The sequence below is a fragment of the Dipteris shenzhenensis genome, chromosome 32, assembly GCF_047967505.1.
Source record: "Dipteris shenzhenensis isolate YYH24624 ecotype China chromosome 32, Dip_SZ_1.0, whole genome shotgun sequence".
Lineage (NCBI taxonomy): Eukaryota > Viridiplantae > Streptophyta > Polypodiopsida > Gleicheniales > Dipteridaceae > Dipteris > Dipteris shenzhenensis.
The window spans coordinates 9,128,004-9,151,644 of NC_141627.1; positions in this window are offsets into that span (position 1 = coordinate 9,128,004).

Here is a 23,641-nt window from a genome sequence, read left to right on the forward strand (position 1 = left end):
ACTGTGTGCAATGGCACGAATCCTGATTTTTTATAAAAATCCTAAGGGGAAGGGGTTGACTGTTTCCTTATTTTATATTTTCATAAGCTGTTTATAGTTTCATTATGTTCCTTCTCTTCACTTCGTATTCTATGACTGCCCTATTCACCCTTGTTTGGTCACATGAGTTCCCCCCCCTCCCCCCCCCGCCCCCCCTCTTCCCTTGCCACTGTTTCTTGCCCCCTTCACGCCTGACCCCCAAAAAATAAAATAGAAAGGGTCTTCTAATTAGTTCTCCTTCCCCTTTTTCTAGACCAAACAAGTTTTCCTCCTTTACCTTAGGCAACATTTTGGGTGTAGGCCCTACTTGGGTGTACTAACTGTACCTTTCTAAAACACTATTGCCTTGTATACGAGGTTACTGCTCATTGGAGTCAACTCCTATTCGATTAGGTCACAACATGAATCATGATCATGCTGCATGATGGCAAACATAAATGTGCCCAAATTAACTAATATTACTTGTATGTGGTTGAAACGTGGGTTTTAAATTCAGGGGTTTTGGGTTGAGGGTATCTATATTGATTGATAGTTTGGTTTAAGGGAATCTACTACTGATCTCTAGAATTTAGAAAGCAATTAAGGAAGGCATGCAAAAACTTGCAAATTCTCTTTTCAATTAGAATAGAAAATGATAAGCAAATTGAGTTAGACATTCCGTGTGGAAGCTTGAAAGGCTTATTGGGAAAATGCCTTTGATATTTGCGTGAGCCCAATATTGAGTTCTCCACATGGTGTCTCTAGAAGAAATTCAGGTATATATCTCTCTTTATCGTTTGTACCTTTGCATCTTCCAATTTAAGACACGTCTCTAGATTATTGTTACATCTCTTCCAAAGGAGGTACATGGTTGGTAGAAGTCCAGTATAAACACTAGGAAGCAACAAGATTTTTGGTGAGGGAACAAGCTCTCACAAGAGTTGATCTAATTGATGACACAATATAGCAGGGACTAGTAACAAAACCTATTAAAGGCCTAGTATGGGCTAAGCATTTTGTTTATGGATGAAACGATATGTATAGAACCATCCCCACATCTTGGGGATGAAAGGAAAGGCTTTTTCAACACTTTGCATCTAGTGGGGAGCTATGCAATTCTTGTTACTCCACTTGTGGCTCTAAGAGAGTGCTAGGAGAGGTGGTTGAAGTGCAAGATGGAGCTATGATGAAAATTGATTGACGAACTTATAATAAGATTGACTAATGATGGTTTGTAGGGTGAATCTTTTTTGATATTAATGTTGATTTATGCAAGAACTAATGCCACACTAATCAAATGATATAACAAGGTGAATGATATTCAATCATTCATAAGGCTTGCCTGAGATAAAAAAAGTAAACTAAAAGGAATCCATTGAAAATGGTGGGGGAAAGGGGGGGGAGAGAGAGAGACAGAGAGAGAGAGAGGGTGTGGGAGAAAAGGTAGAGATCGTGTGTAAGAAGACTTGAGGAGATAAAGAGAGAGAGAGAGAGAGAGAGAGAGAGAGAGAGAGAAAGTCAACCACTTTAAAGTTTGCATTCAAGTCTAATAAAGAAGAGCCAATAGGAAAAATGCACTTTCAAAAATTCAAGAAATGCCTAATTTTCGCTTTGCTAAAATCTTATCATTGCTAAGGCTACCTAGACTAAAAATTAGAATTTGCACATCTAGCTTGTCAAGCTCCTTCAATTGGTAAGTTTCAACATATAGTCTAGCACAATGATGCATGACTCCACATGTTTCACCTTTGCGCACACATTAAGAAGCTAAAGGATACAAAGTAAGTATGTCATGAAGTAAAATGACTCTTGCCTTTGCTTATTTGATATTTGCCCATATAATTTTATTAATTAGCATCTTAGGCTAACTCCTTCATTGATGTATCATGGTGTTTTATTGCTTACCATGCAGGTGATGCCTTTTGTTACTCTACTCTCTCACATCCATACATGTTTCAAACATTGTTCATTACATGTTCATCGCACTCGTTTGCCCACAGCGTAACATGAGCTGTAAGTTATAGGTCCGCATCGCTTGTGCTCTCATGCCAAATCATAAGTAGCATATCCACATGCTTATCTATGCAATTTCTTGTTCATCAAACTTCCCAAATACTCTTCTAATCCTTGAGCATGTTAAGGAACATATAAGAGTTTCTGTGATCTCTTGATTGATATGGGCATCAATTTCTTGGCCTAATAATACCACCATTTCAATTATGGATGACAAAAGGGATAGTTGTTGGAAAAGGTAAGCGTAGTAGAAAGATAGGTGGATTGTGTGGTTGCATATAGGAACTGTGGGGAAGTTGTTGGAGAGATGGGCTTAATTGCAAAAATGGAGTGGCAAGTCTAGGGGTCTAGAGCCACAGAGTAGGAGCATGCTAAACGTTGCACCATGTGAGTAAGAGGTCTGGAGTTGGAGTGGCATGCTAGAATTTTTACAATGAGTGGCAATTGCAAAGACAAGTTTGAGACGACCTTGAGTGAGCACACAAGATGCCACTAAAGCCCTCTGAGGAGGCACACAACATCCATACCAAACTTTGATTTTTATAGTCTGTTGTACATTCCAACTAGGTTAAAGGAGGGTATAACACCATGATAACTATGTGTAATCAAGGTTTTGGTTTGGTGTGATGCATTTGTTAAGATTGGCATTTAATTTCCATGTGTGCGTTATCATGCTTAAGTGTCTATATTAGTAGCAGTACCGATCAATCATAGCATTAGAGACAAGCTTTCAAGACCAAGGCCCTTATGTAGATAGTTCTTGCTATGTATTTGAGTGGTGTACATTAGTTGGTTAGATGACATTCTTTTGACATAGTATTTGAGCCTTGTTATTGTTGAAAGATTCTATATTTTGTATTGATATTGAATGAAGAAGTTCCCTTTGGATTTCAGAAGGGTCATATTCAATAAAGTCCTACAACTCTCTGACTTAACAAGCTTACCTCGAGTACATCAAGAACACCATCAGAGTGGTGACCACTAAGCGGATACAATCATAGTTTAGGATTGAGTAGTGTGGGATGTAATTTAGACATCAAGAATATCTTGGAAGGTGCTCAAGGAGATGTTTTATGAAAACCAAAAAGCTCAAATACTTGACCTCAAGACATATCTTTACAACATGAAGATAAATGAGGGAGATTCACTGTAGGAATACATCACAAAGGTGAAGGTGGTTCGAGATGAATTGGCTATAGTTGGTCAAAAAATATGTTTGTCTTTGATCATTAGATTGACGCTAGGCATGCTTCCTTGAACTTACAAAGTTGTGATCACCATGATTATAGGACATAAAGGATTGAGAGAAGAAATTTGGAAGATCTAAAAAGAACGAATTCTTGGCTAAATGAATGACAAAAGATAGTTGCAACAAGAGTAATTCAAATGAGAAATTGAGGTTTAAAAATGCTAGATTCAACAATACATGCTTCAACTATGGAAAACCAAGGCACTTTGCCAAAGGACTATTAAACCAAGAAAGTGAAACTAGGAGTAGAGAGTTTGAGGAAGGTCAAGCTGGATCCAATAAGGAAAAATGTAGCAATCATGATCAAGGAGGACTTATTCATTACTTGGGTGATGGAGAGGTGTTCTACTCTTGTAGTAACTACATGTGTTGAGCGTTGATATGTAGAAAGAGGTGCTCTACACATGTAGTCTAGGTGTTGGGCCTTTGATATGTAGAAAACAGTGCTTCCAAGCACATGACAAAGGCTGGTGAGTGGCTCTAGACCCACACCTCCAATCACTTAGTGACAACTAGAGATATCCCATCAAGGGAATTAGGGCCATGCCATTCAACACCACCACTAGTGAGGAAAAGGTTCTTAGGGAAGTAGTTCACGTCTTGGATCTATGAAAAATGTGCTATCTATTAGTCAACTAGCATGAATCGGGATGAGCATGGCCTTCAACAAAGATGATGTTGTCATACAATGCAAGGCCATAGGTTTAATGCTTGCATGAGGGGTAGAAGAGAAAGGCCTCTAATGGCAGCCACAAAATCTGCCTGACTTGTATGCCCAACTTGTATGGAAGTTAAGGGGCACCAGACTCCAATCTTGACGGTGGCCATGAATTGGGACATAACCCATTATAGTTGGTTCAATGTGAAATTTGTGCCCATGAGATCATGATAAGGTCCTCATTTTCATTGAAAACCATAGTTGGATGATGTGGACATATACAATATGAAATTCACCTAAGCCATTAAAAGGTAGTTCGATCATATTCATCAACCCCTGTAACCCTTAGTACTAGCCTTAGAGATGTTGAGATTCTTGTATCTTCTAGTGTCCACACACCAAAGTAGTCTTCTCCTCTCTAGCACTAGAGTCTCTTTCCTCTCTATATCAGATTCATTTTTACTCTATGCCACCTAATCTAGAATTGGAGTTTGGTATTGGAATCAATTTTACATTTGCATTGGAGGCTACTCCACTATGCAGGAGCTAAATTCTTGGAAGACCGCATCATGCAACATCTTCCATGTCATCAAATTAGAGAATGAGTAGGCCTTGGATGCTTTACTATAGCAATGAAGATAAGACTTATACTTCCATGGATCATTAGGTGCCACTATGAACACGGACGCAAGTGTCGAGTTGAAACATTCAGAGATTTTTGATGAGTGGATTCTTTCTAAAAGATAGCTCTAGAGGCATTTTTCCCTCGACTTCATTTGTTGTAATCTGGTTCAAGACATGCATAGTCACTCACTATTCACTACTTTTTCCTAGAACGCTCATTGAAGATCCTTCCCCATCGACATGCTTAACCCACATGCTTCTTTTATTTTTCCACCTTTTCTTTTTGGAATGTCTTGGCCATCTGTTAATAGCAATTGAGCATGCTATTGGATTTGGCCCATCCAAAACCTATGAATTTTGAGCCACAAATGGCTCAATTTCAAAGTAGTTGCAAGATCGCCTCAATTGGCAAGGATAATACAAGAGCCATTTGGATCCTGTATATGGATAGCACAATAGCCATTTGAAGACCGAGCGAAGGTTGTGAGGATCAGCATATGCCTTGGTGCCATATGGGCCCAAGTAGTTGTAACAAAAGAGAGAGAGAGTGGTACAAGGAATAGGGTTGGCCCTCCCTTCAAAAGGTGACATGTATAAAGGCCAAGTGGTTGACTTTGGTCTTCATTGTTGTATGCAACCTTTAAGAAATATAAGCTCTCTTCTTACTCATGTGTTGAGATTGAGGTTTTCTTGCTCTCCTTGTTGCCTTTGGAATTTGCTACGATCCCCCTTCACCTTCTTCTCCTTCTCCATCCCCTTCCCTTCTTCCCTCCCCCTCCCTTCTCCTTTCTCATCCCCTTCTTCTTAGTGGAAACCCCATTGCAACGATCCGATAGGCACTCAAGTGAAGGCTTTACTATGCAATGATCCCACAAGGAGTAACACGGGAGTGAGGAGCTGTATCGGCACACTTCCAACATCCCCATGACACGTGTCTCTCTGCCAGACAACACATCTTTGGCACCATTTCTTGGGAGATACGAAGTATGCTTTTGTGTTTATTTAGCTTCCTCCCGTAAACAACCCATTGCACATGTCCTTAGGCCTTGTTAGTGGAGATTAGGAGTGGATTGGAAGCGAAAAGGAGTGATTTTAGAGTAGAAAAGATGACTTTTCAACTTTTGGTCCATAACGCCATTTTCATGCATTTGAGCTTGTTTTTTATGTTTGTTTATAAAAGAAGGTATCTAGAATGAATACTGGAGTGGAATTTTAAAGTGCTTTTGGGTGCTTGATAGTCTAACTTGTAGAAACCACTCGTTGGTGTGCCAAAAGTTATTGTTTTGTGATGTTTTTTAATTGTGGTAGGTAGTTTAGGTCCTTAACAACCTCCCTATGCACACAAACTTGGAACAGAACTTGAAGAACCACCAGGAATCATCAAAAGAGAGTGAGACACTACGTATTCCCAAACATTTCCTATCTCGATGACCTGTCACCTTAGCTCGCTATCCTGCCGATCCATGACCTTAGTCTCTATCCCACCAACTTGACACATGTTAGTCACCTATCCCACTGCCTTGATTATGATGTGTCAGGATTTTCTATCCCGCTGGTCTCAGAGGCATTGATAGGCATTGACCCAATCCCATAACCACAATTGTTGACCCTGTGGCAACATGGAATTAAGTAGCATAGAATGTGTGTGTAGAGTAGTGGCAAAGCTCCACTTGTACTTGCATAAGGTTAGGAATAGTTTCTCTTAGGTATCCAACATGCATGTTCTATATGCAAGTTCTATGCGGTTCCTACATGCATGTTCTACATGCAAATTCTACATATGATTCCTAGATGCAAGTTCTACATGTAGAGAGAGAAAGTCTTACAATTCCTACATGCAGAGAGAGAATCTCTCCAATTTGTATAAATATCTCATAATGGAATGAAGTCACAGTCAACCAAGTATTGGTGGAAGAACTACCTAATGATTGGGAAGAACTTGAGCATGATCACGGTCATCTAGACTATCATCCTTATGAGGAAGGAAATGGCATCATAAGTCACTACCTTTTGCACGAGGATCGGTATGTTTTGGTATATCAGACAAGCGCCCGTGGCCTCGAGGGCAAGAGACATCAATTCCTTGACACAAAGGCCCCCAATACAATGCTATACATGTCAAGCTCCACATAGGGCAAGCGAATGCCCATATAAGGGTGCAGCAAACCCTCTCTTATCATGCTTTAAATGCCAAAGGCTGCACTTTTTAAAGGACCATCCATACATGGATCTCACCCCAGTGGTCCTGTCCACAACAAGTCTTACAACCTTGTGTGTTGGATGAGGAGTGGAGCATTTATTCAAGGATGTCCCTTGAGGATGACAACGACTCTGACCACCCCGCTCAAGAGCACTAGCATCTTCTTACTAAGCATTGAACAAGGTCAAGTAGTAGCGGTGGCATTGAAGGTAATCACAAGGATGCAAGCAAAGGCCCTAGGCAAAGAAATGCAGAAGAAAGCAAGGAAGGATAGGAATCCCACGTCTTAATTTCTTGAGGCACACCAGCCCCCATAGACCAAGCCCAAGAAGGTCACCAGTGTGGGCGAAGGAATGAATCAAGTGCTTATCCAAGATGGTTTAGATGAGGAGACAACCACTTCACCACCTTCTCTACATCCGAGTGAGCCCCTTCCGTGAATGATCCTAGTATGCCCCCATATCTAGTTGTAGACAAGCCAGTGTGGGCCTAAGGTCTCAAATCTCCACCTTCTCTTAAGGGAGCTTATCTAGACTTGGTCTTAGAGAAACAATGCTTAATAGACGCTCAAAACTTGTTACAAGAATGCCAAGAGAAATTCGAGCATAGACTGAAGGTTAACACAGGGTTGGATACCATCCACCTTGACCACCTGACCACTCATAGGGGAGTGAAGGTAGTTAGGGTGCTGGAGAGAGTGGAAGAAGAGGAACCACTCAGCTCTGATAACTCAAAGGTTTTAGACTTGATGCAATGGATGTTTCAAGAGGACCCAGTGCTGAACCTAAGAGAGGAGGAAGACCTCTACAGCTTTGATGAGCCACTAATGTTGGGAAGGGAGACCTCCCAGGGACCGTTTGATATTGTCGAGTTAGCAGCCTTCCTCTCCACAGAGGTCAAGATGCCAATTGCATCCTTGTTAAGGGGGAATCCTACGCTCTGGCAAGGCCTCTCCATCTGGATGAATGGGCATGAGATAGCATCAAACAATGTGGATTAAATTGGATCTACAATAATCCACAAAAACTTAGAGTTGAAATGTATAGAGGACTTCAATACATGACCTCAAGAGAAGACAATTGTCTTCCTATCCTTGGAAGCACTATAGGGCATGAGCGGATAGTGTTACCTTCATCTTTTACTGGTGGACCAAGACAAATGCATCAAATATATCAGGATTCCATGGCTATAGTTAGATATGCTCGAAAACTCTGGCATTTGGGATGGAAGCAATCACACCGATCGAGCACGTAGTTCCTAGCTTGTGGGTTGCGGTGGAGGATAGGCTTCTTTCGCAGGAGTCTATGGTGTGCCGTCTGGATGTGCTAGATCAGCTGGATGATATGCAGATGGAAAGCTATTATCTTGATTTGGAGGTTCAAGAAAGGTGGAATTGAAGGGGGGATTTGGCTTCAAAAAAGAGATGTTCGAACGCGGGCAACTGGTGTTGCTGTTCAATAGCTGTCTTTAGGGCGGATGCCAAGGAAGTTGAAGTTGTAGTGGTCGGGACCGTTTTGGATATTTCATGGGTGCCGGTCTACATTGTTCTATCTTGCGGATCTGCAAGGGCACGTTCTTCCACATCCAGTTAATGGATTTTGACTACGTCCTTATCATCATGATGGGAGCCTTCAGTGCCCATTTTTGGTATCTAATGAGGCACACATTTCCTGGGTTGAGGTGGAGGCAGTAGAGCAATCATAGGAGGATATGTGGCAGTATGGTAAGATGCATGATGATAGAAGTGTTTTGCGAGGTCTTGTCCCAGCCACCATGCAACAGTTTGTCGTCAAGGAGGGGTATTGGTGATCGAGAATGCAATCTTTTGTCACTTTTCTACATGTACCTGTAGCATTCGTAGTCTTCCTCGTCACAATATCAGTTCTTTCAGATTCCTTCGCCTTCCTTATTCTAATTTTATTCAGCTCTCTTTGCTTCCCCTTGCTCCGCATTGCTATGGTGATGTCACACGCGCAATTTCATCCTTTCATTCCATTAGTGTATATTGATTCTCATCCTACTGACGCACGTTTGCAAAGGCCGAGGATTTGAAGTTTCAACAGCATTGATTGGCTAAAGGTGAACTTTCACCCAGTGGCGTTAGCACTTTGTCAGCAGCTTGCACTCGGATCAGCCGTGAAGTTTTTGGGAGAGAATCGGGTGCTCACCACTCAATTGATTTATCAGCGACTGTTCTTGCCGATGGATGGGGAGCTATTGGTGCAACCATCGTGTTCAGTTGAAGAGATGGTGGTAGAGTTTGGCAACCTAGCTCGAGGTGAGTTTGGAAACCCAGCTTGAGGTGAGTACAAGTTGAGCACTTGTAAAGATGTTCAAGTTTCATGATCTTTATCGATGGAGTCTGGAGTCGGTCTATTTGCAAGCGAAGACCTATATGATTAGTCCCAGGTCTCGTGGGATGATCACAGTAGTAGAGCAATGATGAGTGCCCCTCCAGTGCATTGGGCATGAGTTTTAAAGGAGAGAATCCATGGAGAGACACAGAGGGTGGCAACAGTGGTAAAGAAGAAACAAGCTATGAATTCAAAGATTGGGTAGATTTTGGAAGTTTACTCTACTGTGCCTCAAAGGAATATGGCACTAGTTTTGACCCTAGAGCTAGAAGAACCTTTGCAGGATGTGGGTGAAGGCTCATCTAGTCGAGAGTCTAAGAAGCAGAGGTGTTGAGGTCCTCAGATCACGCAGGGAGTGCTTCCCTCTATTACTCCCCTTACTCCTTCCCATGTAGTCACGGCATCAACATGGGTGTATGTGAGTTTGTTGTGGAGTGGGTTATCGTCAACGGAGCTCAGTGTGATGCCCCCACCTCTCCCACTGGTAATTTTTAAGCGGGTAACCATTTTGGTGGCACTTGTGCTCGACTGTGGTGGGTATTTCATCAGGAAGCTTGATGGTTGGTAGTTCTCTTACTCAATGATGGCTAGAGCAGCTCCAACACACAACAGCAACCACGACAGCAACATCCACTACGATGGTAGCAGTGATGGAGGCAGTGTGGATGACAGCCAACAGAGGAGGCCATTGTGGTCTTCGAGCCTGGGTGGTCTCTCCGACACCCTCGGCGATGGTTGGATTGTCATTGCGACTGCAATCAATGCATGTACAGATTCAATTTTGTGCACAGCTGCTAGCTTGGCTTGCAGTGTAATGTTCTATGGGACTGATCCCTCCAGAGTTATGACATTAGAGACTAAAGTTTTTCAATTGTGCAACAAGAATGAGGCCCTACGAAGTCAGAATGCGAGGATGCAGTAATTGGAAGAGCGGGTTGCAATCCTAGAAGCACAAGTGTAGGTAGCCAAAGCTCACTTAGGCCACACAGCAGTTGCATAGGGAGTATGTTTCGGGAATTCAGGATGAGTTGTTGCGACGATGTACTACTGATGGACTGGCTGAGTATTTGTGAGCTTTCCTTGGCACGATTAGTGTCAACATGGAGCAGATGGGTCGCTCCTTAATGCTTTGCAAGGGGACGTGCGTGCAGAGTGGGATAGACAGATCGCACTCCGGCAAGAAGCAATGGCTCCATAGACGTGTAGGGCTGTTATTGCACACCAACGCCATCTAGATATAGATGGTGATGCGGGTGCTGGTGCGGGGTCAGTGCCGCAAAGTGGTCCTCAGTCTCTGGTCCGATGGGTTCAAGTGCTTCCGCAGATGGGAGTTGTAATGCGAACAAGGGTAAAAGGGTGGTTGTGGAGAGTCAGTACCTGCTAAGGAAGATTGGCATGCAAAGTATGAGAAATTGCCTCAAGAGATTGTGGAAGCTGTTGCTCGCTCACGTAGGAAGGTATAGTCTTGAAGTGGCAAAGGCGTTCCCTTTGTTTTTGGTTAGAGCTAGTCCCCACTCCTTCAGCATGTCCTTACCTCCTAGCCCTCCTTGGTGGAATGAGGCGAATTAGATTTTGGAGATGCTTTATACTAAGCACACTCGCTTCCCTGAGTTGTGTGATCCCCCTTCTTACGAACCGATGGTAGTAGAGTGAGTAGCTACATAGGAAGAGCGCTGACAACAACAACTGCCTCAAGGTGCACGGATTGAGGAGATACTTCCTATGGAACAATGGCCTGTGCATCAGCCAGTGGATTGGTCAAAACCGCATCCTTTGTAGTGGCTGATGGTGGATATGAAAAAGGATCACTGGTTGAAGATATGGTTGTAGAAGAGGCAACAGGAAACTGCTGATGCAAGTTTGAGTGGACTTGAGCCTGCAAAGCAGTTGTGATCGAAGGTGAGTGAACGCAATGATGCGGGACTAAGCAAAGTTGGGGTTATTGGTGCACACTTGCAGTGCGGTTCAAGTTCGGATGAAGAGTAAGAGTTTACAGCAGTGGCTGTTAGGTAGCCTCGCAATCGGAAGAGCACCCAGAGCGTTGTGTGCTATTGTAGAAGCAGGCGATATAGATCAATTCTCACTCAGTTCAGATAGATTCGGAAAGAGAGAGCTTTGTTTTCAAACGTCCTTAGTGATTTGGTTGTGATGTTCCTAAGTTGCACCTAGTTCTCTGCCAAGGCTATGCCCAAAATGATTGTTGCATAGATGCACAAGCACATATTGATGTTTGTCAGATAGGGGATGGGTATCTATTGTGGATTTGCACTATCCACCATGAGTGCCATGTGTTATTGCATAACCATGCGAGTTACAGCAGTGACTGCGAAGGGTGTGCATGGGTAGGTTAGTCAAAACGGCTGACGGTTCGAGTCTTCCACGGTTCCTAATCGATATCTTGTTCTTGTATGCATACTATTACTAGCATTTTGCCTCTGTTCTTCCTAGAGAGATATATGAGCTCTTGCTCTGAGTTATACACATCTTAGGCAGTGTTGTGGTGATCTTCTTCTTCTTTTCTTGTTCTCTATGTTTTCATTAGATGATGCATTGTGTATTCATTTGCATACCCCGTAGCATCTACGTGGTATAGTGATGCTCCAATAAGGTTGTCCAAGATAAAAGCACTACTCCATCTGAGGTATCAAACTTGGTAAGGTCTTCCAGTATGGATCCTACCAAGAAGGAGAACAACAAACTAAGGGTTTGGCTATGAGCGAGTTGGCCTCCAACCTATTGAATCAGCTGGGCCAGCAGTGAAAGTCTGGAACCTCCAAGCAGACACCGAGTAACCCCCACTTGTTTCCAGGGGAGACAATGTTTGGTGCAGGGTATGCAACGGCAATCACCCTTCCAATGAGCGCCCCACCTTAGGGCAACCCGATGAGGTGCCCCTCTAGCTAATCTAGGGCCATATAGGGCACACAACTAGTGCGGTGTGTGCTATTGCCACCCATACTAGGTCCGCAACCTCCCCCACCTCGTATAACTCCAAACAACCTAGTGTTAGTGGAGAAACTAGCCAATGATTGGGAGGATCCGGAATAGGATCATGGACACCTTGACTATTTCCCTTACGAGGAGGGAAGGGGCATCATAAGTCACTACCTCCTACATGAGGATCAACATGTCCCAGTGTTCTAGCAGTTCCACCAGACAGCGCCTATTGTGACCATGAGGGCAAGAGACATGAACTCCATGGCGCGAAGGCCCCCGATCCAATCCTATACTACCCACAATGAACTCCATCGCAATGATAGTTCTAATCCGTAGACCAGTCGGAACAGTATCATCCCTCTGGTGACGTTGGATGTTGTCCGGAATACCCACAAAAATGAGTCAAGTTTGGTATCCCAGTCCTTCTTATTTTCCAACACTGTCATATTCAGAATGCATTTGATTTATTTTATAATCCTGACCCTCATACACGTATTTGGAGTGGATGGCACAATCGTTAGATTGTTGGAGCCAGGATTCACCAAGCGGAGAGTGTGCTAGTGTCCTTACGACTTTGTATTCTCCTTGTGATGGAGCTCGCGTGCGCTTTTTGGATGATTGAGAAGGCAGGGTGGCAGCCACTGCTATTGACTTTTGAGAGGTCTATTGAGTACTAATCTCCTCCTCGGTTTTTATTTTGGCTATAGGTATGTTGGACAACATCCTGATTGATCCTAAGGGCATGCTCTGGGACTCGGATGGGCCAATGGGCAATGGATTAGTAGGTGTTGGATTTAGGGGGTGGAAACTGAGTTCCCTTTCGAATTCAAAGAATTCATTTTTAGGATCCATTGGGAAGAAGGACGATAGGCGAGTAATGAATGATTCTGTGGAGGAGGAAGAGGTAGAGGACATTCAAATGGAGGCTGGTGGGCAGTGTGGAAAGGGGCAAGAATTTTGGCAGAAAATTGATAGAGTCTGGATGTTTTTGCTAAGGCAACAATCTGAGGGGATAAGAGGTCCTTTTATAGTTTTCATTATCCCACCGACTAGGGGGATAGCATTTGGCAATGATCTGGTGGCATAGCTAAGATGACGAGTTTGGGGATAGAAGGATGGAGACGATCTAGTGGGATGACTATATGGCACCGATTGGAGGTTGGCGACGAAGATCGGACGTGATGGAAGGATGGGTGACGATTCGGCAGGATGGCAGTAAGGTGACGATCTGGCAGGATGGCCATAAGGCCATGGGGTACCAGTTGGGCTTGAAAAGTGAAATTTTGACAGTAGCTATCAGCATTGTTGAGGGGTCTGTTGCATGCTGAGGGTGCTGCCCAGGAGAGAAAACGAGGCAGACAGTCTTAGGGATGCATAGACTCATGAGGTCAGTGTGCAAGGATGCAAAAAAGCAAAAATTTATTGAGCATATTCACCTAATGTTGACCATGAATTCAGGTGGGTGCATTGTAGATACCAAGGATTTGTGAGCTACTAGTGCATGTAAGGTTATATGTCTACCATACAAACTCACCTAGACCTAGACTTGATGATCGCGCACCTAATGAAGGATCGATTATGTGGAATGCAATGGAGTTGAATGCCTAACAGCATCATATCTCATCATCAGCTAGGTGGAGCATGTGTTGAGTTTGGGCATCATCCTCATTGTCAAGTGTGTATCGGTGCTGTGGTCTTCATGTTGATGGACCTCCCTCGGAACAAGGCGCACGGGTTTAAGTGGCTATAGCTAAAGCAATGGTAGGTTCTTGTGGTACCACGTCCTTTGATTTGATTAGGGCTAGGATTTTGAGTGACATTGGGATGGATTTCCTTCTAGGGACTGGACCACAAGGCACGAGAGGCCTCTGGAGTTTTGGAATTACCTTCCTTTTCCTTGCCTCTTGAAGGTGTTTGTACTATAGGGGGAGTAGAATAGTCTTTACAGAGCGGAATTATTGAGGTTCTTCAACTGTTTGCGAGAGTGGTGGTTTGCGCTCTTCAATCAATTTGGTAATTTATGACATAGCACCAGGTCCTTCCCAGGATCATATGTTCATCTGTTCCCAAGATCATCTATTTGTCTGTTGTTTTTGTGGGAAGAACATAAAAACAAGCCTCTACCACTTGGCATACAATAGTTAGTTGCAAGTCCACATAACCAATGTACTTAATATTTGATCGTTGATAACCCAAACTGAAGCAAATATCAAGGTTTAGGGGTACCTTTAGCGCTTCCCATACCTCACGGGAGATGAACATATGGCTCCCTCTCAGATCCATGAGTGCCTCGATGCTTGCACTCGGGCTAAGCTCGGGCCCTGCAATTGGACACTCAACCTAGTTGGATCTACTGTTAGCTCATCAATTGGGCCTTGGTGTTCTACTGTAGCCTTAAACATATCCATTTGTTTTCATTGTTTGATTTTGGCATTACGTATCTTGGCTTGTTTGATGGCCTCAACCTTGAGCTCCTTTCTCTGTATATGGCGTGGAGGGTTTGTAGAGTGAGTGGACGATAATATCATTTCAATTTTCTACCATTAAGGTGGCCGTCCATCTTGAAATCATATAGGGTAGCTATTTGGCATGCGCCTTGTGGAGTAATCTCCACTACATAGTAGGGACCCATGCCCCTATATTTAAGTTTGCACTTGGTGTTGCGGATGCTATAAAGGAGTTCCAAATCCCCCTCCTTGAGGTCCTTGTTCTTGAGGTTGTGGTCAAACCATTTTTTATGCCTTGCCTTCTCCACTCGAAGGCAATACACTACGTGCAATCTTGTCTCATCTAGCTGTTCAAGATTGATCAAGCGCTCAGCTAAAGCATTTTTTGTGAGCCTTTCCTTGACTGTGATGCAAAGGCTGGGCACTATATACTCCATTGGCATAACTTCCTCCACCCCAAAGGCTAAGCTGAAGGGGGTGTAGGTCGTTGCCACTTTGTAAGACATTCAATAGGCCCACACTGCTGCGATGAGCTTGTGCTCCCAGTCAATATGACTAGCTTCAATTGTACAAGTTATGATCGTGCAGCACATTTTATTCAAGCTTTCGGGTAGGCCATTTGCTCTAGGATAATACAGTGTAGATTTCCTATGTATGATCATGAATTCGCTAGTTAGGATAACTATTGTTTCATTGAGGAAACGAGTTCCTCGATCGCTAAGTAGTTCCAAGGGACCCAAACCGTGTGATTGCTTGTTCATATAAAAACTTAGATGTGGACCGTGCATCAACTTTCCTTGTGGCTTAGCCCTCCACCCATTTGGTGAAATAATATGATGTACCTTGCCCCCATTCCTTTAGTTGTTGGGCTTATAGGACCAATAAAATTTATGCCCCATTTTTTAAAAGGCTTATCGGTTAATATTCTCGTTAGGGGCATCATATCCGCTTTATGTGGAATTTTTTCTCTTTGGTAGGGATCGCATCACTTGATAAGCTTGACTACATCTCCAAAGATGGTTGGCCACTAGAGGCCTTCTTGTAACACCTTATGTGCCGTGATGTCAGCAGCAATAAAGTGACCGCTTGCTATTCCCAAATGTGCTGCCTCGAGCATGTCCACATACTCGTGTTTGCACCTGCATCCATGCATAATGCCACCTTTTCCCATGCAATAGAGTTGGCGTGCAATTAGTTGGTATGGCGTTGTGTCTTTAATGAGTTTGTAGGCTCTGTCCTTCTTGAGGACTTTATCCATAGGTAACCCATTTGCCAAGTAGTGGCCTATTTCAACTTCCCATTCCGAAATTATGTCAATGAGAAATAAGGGAGCATCTGGGAGGTCATCCTTGACTCCTATTGGAGATTCTCTATTGGGAATCCTTGAGAGATGGTTGGCTAGGACGTGGTTCTTTCCTTTACGCACTGCTATTGTGAAGTTGAACACCAGGAGGATTAGCATCCACCTTGTTATGTGCCTCGTTATGCAGGGCTTGTTAGTAGTGCCTTATGGTCAACAAAAAAGATGAACTTGTTGGCTAGCAAGTAATGCCTAAAGTTCTTAACCGCATAGACCATGGCTAGACCTTCCCTCTCTATTATAGTGTAATTAACCTCGGAATCATTTAATTACTAGGGAGCTGACAAAGTACACGGGGTAGTCCAAGTTGTACTCCCTTGGTTGGGCTAACACACATTCAATGGCAACGTTTGAGGCATTTATGTGGACATGGAATATTAGATTCCAATTTGGGGCCTGCAATACCGGTGCTATAGCTAGAGCTAGCTTGAGGGCTTTGAAGGATCTATGACACTCTCCAGTCCACTCAAAGACTACTAACAACTTGTACAATTGTCAGGCTATGTCTACTTAGAACAAGATGAATCTTCGATAGTAACCCGTATGGCATGTAAACCATCGCACTCCCTTGACGTTTCTCAGTGGGAGTAGCTCTGAAATAAGCTTGAGCCAAAATTGACACTTGAGAGGATTTAGGAATATCTGGTACAACTTGCACCTCTCAAGAACTAGCTTCAGGTATTTCAGATGATCATCCCATTTTGAATTCATGCACTAGTTGTCCATGAAGACTTCTACGAAGTCTGTTAGGTACTCCTTGAAGGCAGTGATCATCAGCCGCGCCGCTGTTGAAATGTGGTGGGCACGTTGTGGTAAGTCTAGATATCATCACCTTGGCCACATACACACTCCGTTCAATCACATAGGTAGTTTTATGATGATCTTTTGGGGCGATGGATACCTGATTGTAACTAGAAAACCCATCTAGGAAGCTATAAGCTTCCTTCCTGGCTACCCTTTCTAGAACATATTCTATGAAAGGCAACATGTAGTGGTCGCACCTTATAGCAGCTTTGACCTTTTTCAAGTCCACACATACTCGGGTTTTTTCATTCTTCTTTAGGACTATCACAATGGGCAACACCTAGTCTATATGCTCTATCTCATAGATGAATCCCGCATCCTAGGGCACAAACTCCCTTTTAGTAAGAATACCTATCAAAATATTGAGTATGAGATGAATTTAACAATATGCCATGAGTAGAAATTAGTCAAATTATTATGGTTGTGTTCTACACTAAAAGAGCTTCAAATATGTCTTTACGCCTTGAAATTTAGGTAACACATGAAAAAGGAACATTGGTTTGAAATGACATGGGTTTTCATATTTTAGTGTATTTTTTATTTTACCCCCCCCATCCAAAAGACCTCCCCCTTGGGACTCACATATTATGAAAATTATGTACAAATCTTAAAATCGTGCATATTTTTCAAGGTATATACCTTTTATTTTGTGGGAGGTTGGACATGAAATTTTCATATTTTTCCCTTACATATTTTAAAGGAAATCCATGCATATTCTGTATGGACCTTGTCCCCCCATACCCTAGATTTTGGATGAGGGTAGTAACATAATACACATTGAGTTGGCACCCCAGGTCCTGCATCTATGAGCTTTTGGATCTCCGCCCTCACTATGAGTGCATATTTGTTGGGATTCATAGGATAGGGACATTGCAATGGCTTGATGTCATCCATCATGGGTATAGTGTGCTGCACGACTTCAATGGGCACACCCTTCATGTCTCTATACTTCCAGGCCATGCAATCCTTGTATTCTCAAAGGAGGGAAATTAAGGCTTGCTCCTCATTAGGGGTGAGGTCATCTGCTATGTATATGGATTATGGCTTTGCCCCTTCCGGTGCTAGGTTCACTTCCTTAACTTTGGCCGGGCTGTCGTATCCTTGGAAGCAACCTTCTTCCTGGGTTCTCTTGGCCTGCTAGTATAAGATTTTGCAGTCTTCTATCATGTAGGCCTTATAATCAAAAGGAACCTATTGTAGGTCCCCCTTTTCTTCATCCTCCTCCTCCTCCACTTTTTGGGCGGCTTCTCCCTTGCCCTTGGTGGAAGCCTTCAGGCTTTTGGAACTTTGGAGCTTTGGATCTTAAGGAGACTCTTCCATGGCACTCATGGAGCCAATTGGAGAGGTAACTCTACTCAATCGAGATCCCCAATGTGAGAAAAAATCATGGTGAGTAGTAGTGTCCCCCCCACATGTCAGCCAATGGAGGTCTGATTTGATCCTCACTTCCACCTTGCCCACCTCGCGGATTTGAGCGTGTTAAACATTCAGAGGGGCACCACTGTATTCAACTCTTCATGCTCAGGGGTTGCTATTTGGAATCCTATTCTCTGGGACGTCAATATTTTCCCCATAATGTGCATCCAATTTTGAGAGAACTCTGGCTCGGGGAGAGGGGCATACTAAAACTTATCTACCTCCTTGTCACATTCTCTCTCACAAGTTTGGAACAGTTTTAGGGATGTTGTCCTACCCATTTTGTCAGATTCTGAGGCAAATAGGTGTCCTAATAGTGGGTGGGCCTTGTATGTGTGTAGGTCCACTTGAAGAATTTGCTCGTCATGGCATAGATAGATGTTGTCTATGGGCCAAGAGAATATGTCATATTGTGCTAGAATTTGCAAAGCTAGCATAAAAACTAAGTGTCTTTATAGCGTAAAATTGAATGAACATGATATTGGTGACATACAAAGCTAGACTTGTTGCCAAAGCTTACAGATAAGAATATGGGGTAGCCTTTCTCATTAGAACTCTAGCATAAGTTCTACATATTAGAGGATACATTCTTCATCAACACTGGATTTTCCTTCCAAGAAATTTTTGAGGTTAGGAGAGAAATTTAGAGAAGTGTGAGTTTCAAAAGGTAGGTTTGATGGAATATTTGCTTTGTGAATCTTGTTGTATATATATTTTTCTACACGTGGGCACATAGATTGGAACACTTATAAATCTGTCCACAATAATGTTATCAATTTCATTTATAAATTTTTGCACTTACAATACAAAATTCATCCCTTTCTTGGAATAAGATTTCTTTTTAACTTCTTTACTTTGCTTTCTTAGATTTAGACAAACTATTCAACATATTTGGGAATCGACACCACCAAAAATTATATCTTAGGAGTTAAGCTGGCTCCATCCCTAGTCTTCTATGGAGGCCCCTAATGTTTGTGTCATAACCTGCCTAGTTAGAAGCTTGTAGCTACTGGTGGATAGTGTAGCAAGATATCAGAAACAACAATTGGAGGAGTTGTGGAGTCAGAACAAGGCCTTGTGGACCTAGAATGTCTCTCTTTAGAGTCATGTGGAGCATGTGCAACAATTGGAATCTAGACTTTCAACTCTTGAAGAGCGAGTACAAGATGTGGAGCTAATTGTGGAGAACACCCACAATCTCCATGAAGAAGCCTCCAAAGTACATATGTGGAGTTGCAGAGCCAAAGGACTTTAGATGCACTTGAATGTGGACTAGCGAGTCTTCTATCGATTGGCAACTTTGTAGGATGAGATGCAAAATGGGATGCCTAGGTGCGAACCCTCTAGAGCCAGATGCAAATGGTGTGGCCAATGGGCTCTCTAGTGCGGGTGCAAAGGCCAGTGCGGAGGGGACCATTATGACCCACACTCAAACTTCCACGATGGATTGCAATCCAGTGGTGTCGATAGAGGTGGTTGCATTGCAGATAAAGGCAAAGGTGTTGTAGACCTAAATGAGGTGGACTAGGAGGAACGGTACAACATCTTGGCAGAAGTTAGAGCATGTGCAATTAGAGGGTGGATGGCTCATATCAACTAGTTGAAGAAGATGATGCAAAAGTCGTGTTTTCGATCGGAGTGCACAGCTCATTCCTTCACGCTGACTTTGCCACCTTGTCCTCCTTAGTGGAAAGCAGTGGATCGATTCCCTGGGGGGGTCACTGATTAAACATGTAACATAGCACGTTAGTGCACGGAGGGGTATTTTTTTAATAGGGGGACTTACATGCCATTTAAATACATGAGGGGATTTATTAAATAGTAAGTTAATGTAATTTATATATGTAGGTTTAAGTAGGGGTGTCTAAATTTTAAGATTAGAAAATGTACACATGCAAGAGGGGGTTAATCCATTACATGAGGAAATGTAAAAATGAAAGAATAGGGGTATTTTTAATACATACTTGCTCGCACATGCTATATGGTATTTATGAGAAGTGCCCCCCCCCCCCCCCCCGAGATCGATTCCTACATGTTCATTATGCTAGTTACCACACTCCCCTTCCCCCTTTTCCAAATGCTCCATCTCTGTGGCCACAAGAATTTGAACGTGCGGCATCCCTGCAAGAGCGCCAAGATCTGAATCTATCACCCAGACCATCCACGAGAAGCTCTTGCAAGAGCAGTGGTTGGAACCAGAGACTGATTAGACCCTGCTTAATGAAATCAGATGCAATTGTGGCTAGTGGATATGGAAGAGAAGTAGACCACTTCTGCTTTTGATTTCTTTAAATAATATAACAGATTAAGAACTCGAAAAAGAATAGCTCTAGACTTGGCATTTTAAAGCATTATGAAGATTTAGGATGAAAAATCCCAATATACTCCAATCAGACAATTCTTGATTAATTAATGGAAGATATAGGGAGGGTATAGGATCCTCAAATCATAAAAGAAACCTAAGCTAGTTGGATATCTTTGTTATACTATTATACAATAAGTGTTTTTGAAGCATTGGCATTGTTTGGCAATTAGCTACTAGAACATTTATTCATAATAAAGTAACACACACTCTTGAAGATTCATTTGGATTTTTAAAGATCCTAACTTGATGAATTTGAGTGTCTCCCCTAGGTGCCTACTTGGTCACAGGACCTTTCAAAAATTGGGATCCATTAGCAGCCCCTCCTCAAGCTTGCTAGGCCATTATGACCATGCTTCCAAGAAAGGTCCATGAGACTATAATCGAGCTGGATACTCAGGAGATTCAAGACCACTCACGAAGACGGCTAGTCATGCAACTATCTTTTAATGACTAGTGCAGGATCTTGGTCCTAGCTAAAGGAAAAGTGGAAGAGATAATTGCCCTTCTAAAGCAATTGGATGATCTCCCATCCCAGGCTGAGTGCTGCTCATGAGAGTCTTCCTTATGTCCATTCTAGCTTGAGAACAACTAGTCATTCTTTGCGTGCATGTATAAACGTTCTAGCTAGGAACAACCAGTCATTTATCCAACTACCGAGAGCACAGGGACCTAGTAATACTCCTCTGCTAGTTCCCTTAGTCTCTATGACCTCTGCTGAAGAAGTGTGGCTTTTACTCTACGCAACTCAGAGCCAAACTCTACGCAACTCAGAGCCAAACTCTACTTCATATTAGCATGACTGTATTAATATAATACAGAAACTATTGGCCACAGACATCGTCCGCTCCCAAGTTCATAGCCCTGCATGCCTATTTGAGCAGAGAATATGTTTCATTAGCCGAGCTAGAGAGAGTACGTTCAATCACACTTTCAGGATACTCAGATCGAGGCTCTCCTTTTTGAATCCTTGGTCCCGATCAAGAGGCATGTATGGTAGCCCTTCTTGGGGGCTAGATCTCTTAGATGTAGACATAGATGATGGCTTTGGACTCCTCTCTTGATTCCTCTCTTATCCAGATTAGAGATGCTTGGCCACTTTCATCCATGAGGAAATCAGGCATAGAGAGTGAATACTAAGATTGCCGAGATAGGGACGTGATACACAGAGCATCTCATCTCAGAGAAGCCAGACCACACAAATAACCAGATGTGGGCAGTCAGCAAGGTAGGCCAGCGACATGACACACGTGGTAGAGAGCATACACACGTATCATGCTCGTGGACATTCCATTCATGTTCAGGACTAGAGCATGATCGATAGGGGTTATCATGGCCCTTGCTAGACATAGATCCATCACCAAGAGGCCCATATCCATAAATAGCTGCCAGCATTCTATCATCACTAGCCTCATACCAACATAGCCCTACCTACAACCCAACCCTTCATAATTTTTCCTTTTAGGGCCTCCAATCACGTACTTGTTGTATCTGACCAGAATTACCATTGGATTTGATTTGATGTGATGATGATGATGATGATGTTATGACTATGTAGTACATATCATTTAGCATGGGTGATGATACTCGTTTAGTAGCTCCACCCTTTTAGCTTAGTGTATTAGGTTTCTCATACTTGGCTCTCAAAATGATGTTGCTAGGCCATGCCCTACATCATTTGGGGAATTTAACCTAATTTTTATGGATGCATTTCTATGAGCCACTGCAAAGACTTGTGATATCACTAGTTGTCTCTTTGGACGTGATGTTTGATTGCATTGAGTATTGATGGAAGGAATTGGATAGATCATGTGTTGTAGCGCTACATTGCTACGTCACTTTGTAACTCTTTAGTTTTTTGGGAAAAAGAAAGCCTAATTCGATGGGTTTCTCCTCCACCTAGATAACAAAAATACCTGAGTATGGCTATATGGAATTTTAACGGTACCCTTTGGTCTAACCCAGGTGGTTTCTTGGAGACTACACAGATAGAGACATCATCTTCTATACTGTAAACACATGAGAGCCCAAAGAGGGCTGCCCACAGTGATAGGATACACCTAGTTGGTTTGTCTTTGTAGAAAGCCTTTACATTATGAAATCCGTAACTCTCAAAAACATTCCAACTTACTTGATGTATTTATGGGCATCATTTCAAGATCATATCACATCAGCACATTGTGCAACAAAATGTTCACAGCTTGGTCATATCATATCAGAGTTGAATGCATTTTAGAATGTTTAGAACATCAAAGGCTATGTAAATGCAAACTACTTTCACATTTATAAAGGGGTCATTGTTTGCTTGGGTGTAGCCATTTTTGGTGAGGTTCAGGGACTTTTTTATATATGGGTATCTTGCATGACCCATAACTTATGCATTGCTCAACGAAATTCGACAAACTTTGTCTTCAAGTTGTAGTACACATTCAAACTTGAACATGAGAGCAAAGAATTATGGAATAAGGATTTGGAATGATACCGTTAAAGCATTATAAGTTCTATGTTGCATGTGAAGCATGCATCCTGAAGACTATAGGATATAGTAATTTATTCAAAAACATCAAAATTTTATTCTATATATACATGCAACCAAGTAATCATTCTAAAGTACACTATGTGAGCTCCTCAACCCAAGGACACACCTAAATGAGATCATTATGCATGGGTTAATGGGCCTCTAATGTTGTGCTAAAGTGATGCATACCCATTTGAGGGCATGCTCCATAACTTTCTTTTGATTTGTTGAAAACCAAAACGGATTGAAAATTTGGAATCCAAAGTATTGGGAATAGTGCTGGTCGGATTCACCCTAAAATGGAAGAAGTTGAAAAAGTGCAATTTGTGCATGTGCAAAGATATTTTAATAAATCCAACACTATTTATAATTTTGAATTGTTTCTTTTTCCATGCACTTGCTTGCTATATGGCTCATAAGCATGCCAAAGGTCATTGCATTTAATAATACATAGCATCAAACCCAATAGCATGCCCTTTGGCCTATTTGTGTTTTGAAGCATTTTAGGCCACATTGCACTTGTTTGAGATATCCAATTCTACTGACATGTATCGTCGGAGGGGAGAAAACTGGCGGCTAGAATTTTGCTATTCCCGTGAATTTTGAATTTTCACACCTCCCGCGCATCAAATCTTGGAAGATTTAAGTACCTGCAACCTGCCGTCGCCCTTCAAATGCCTT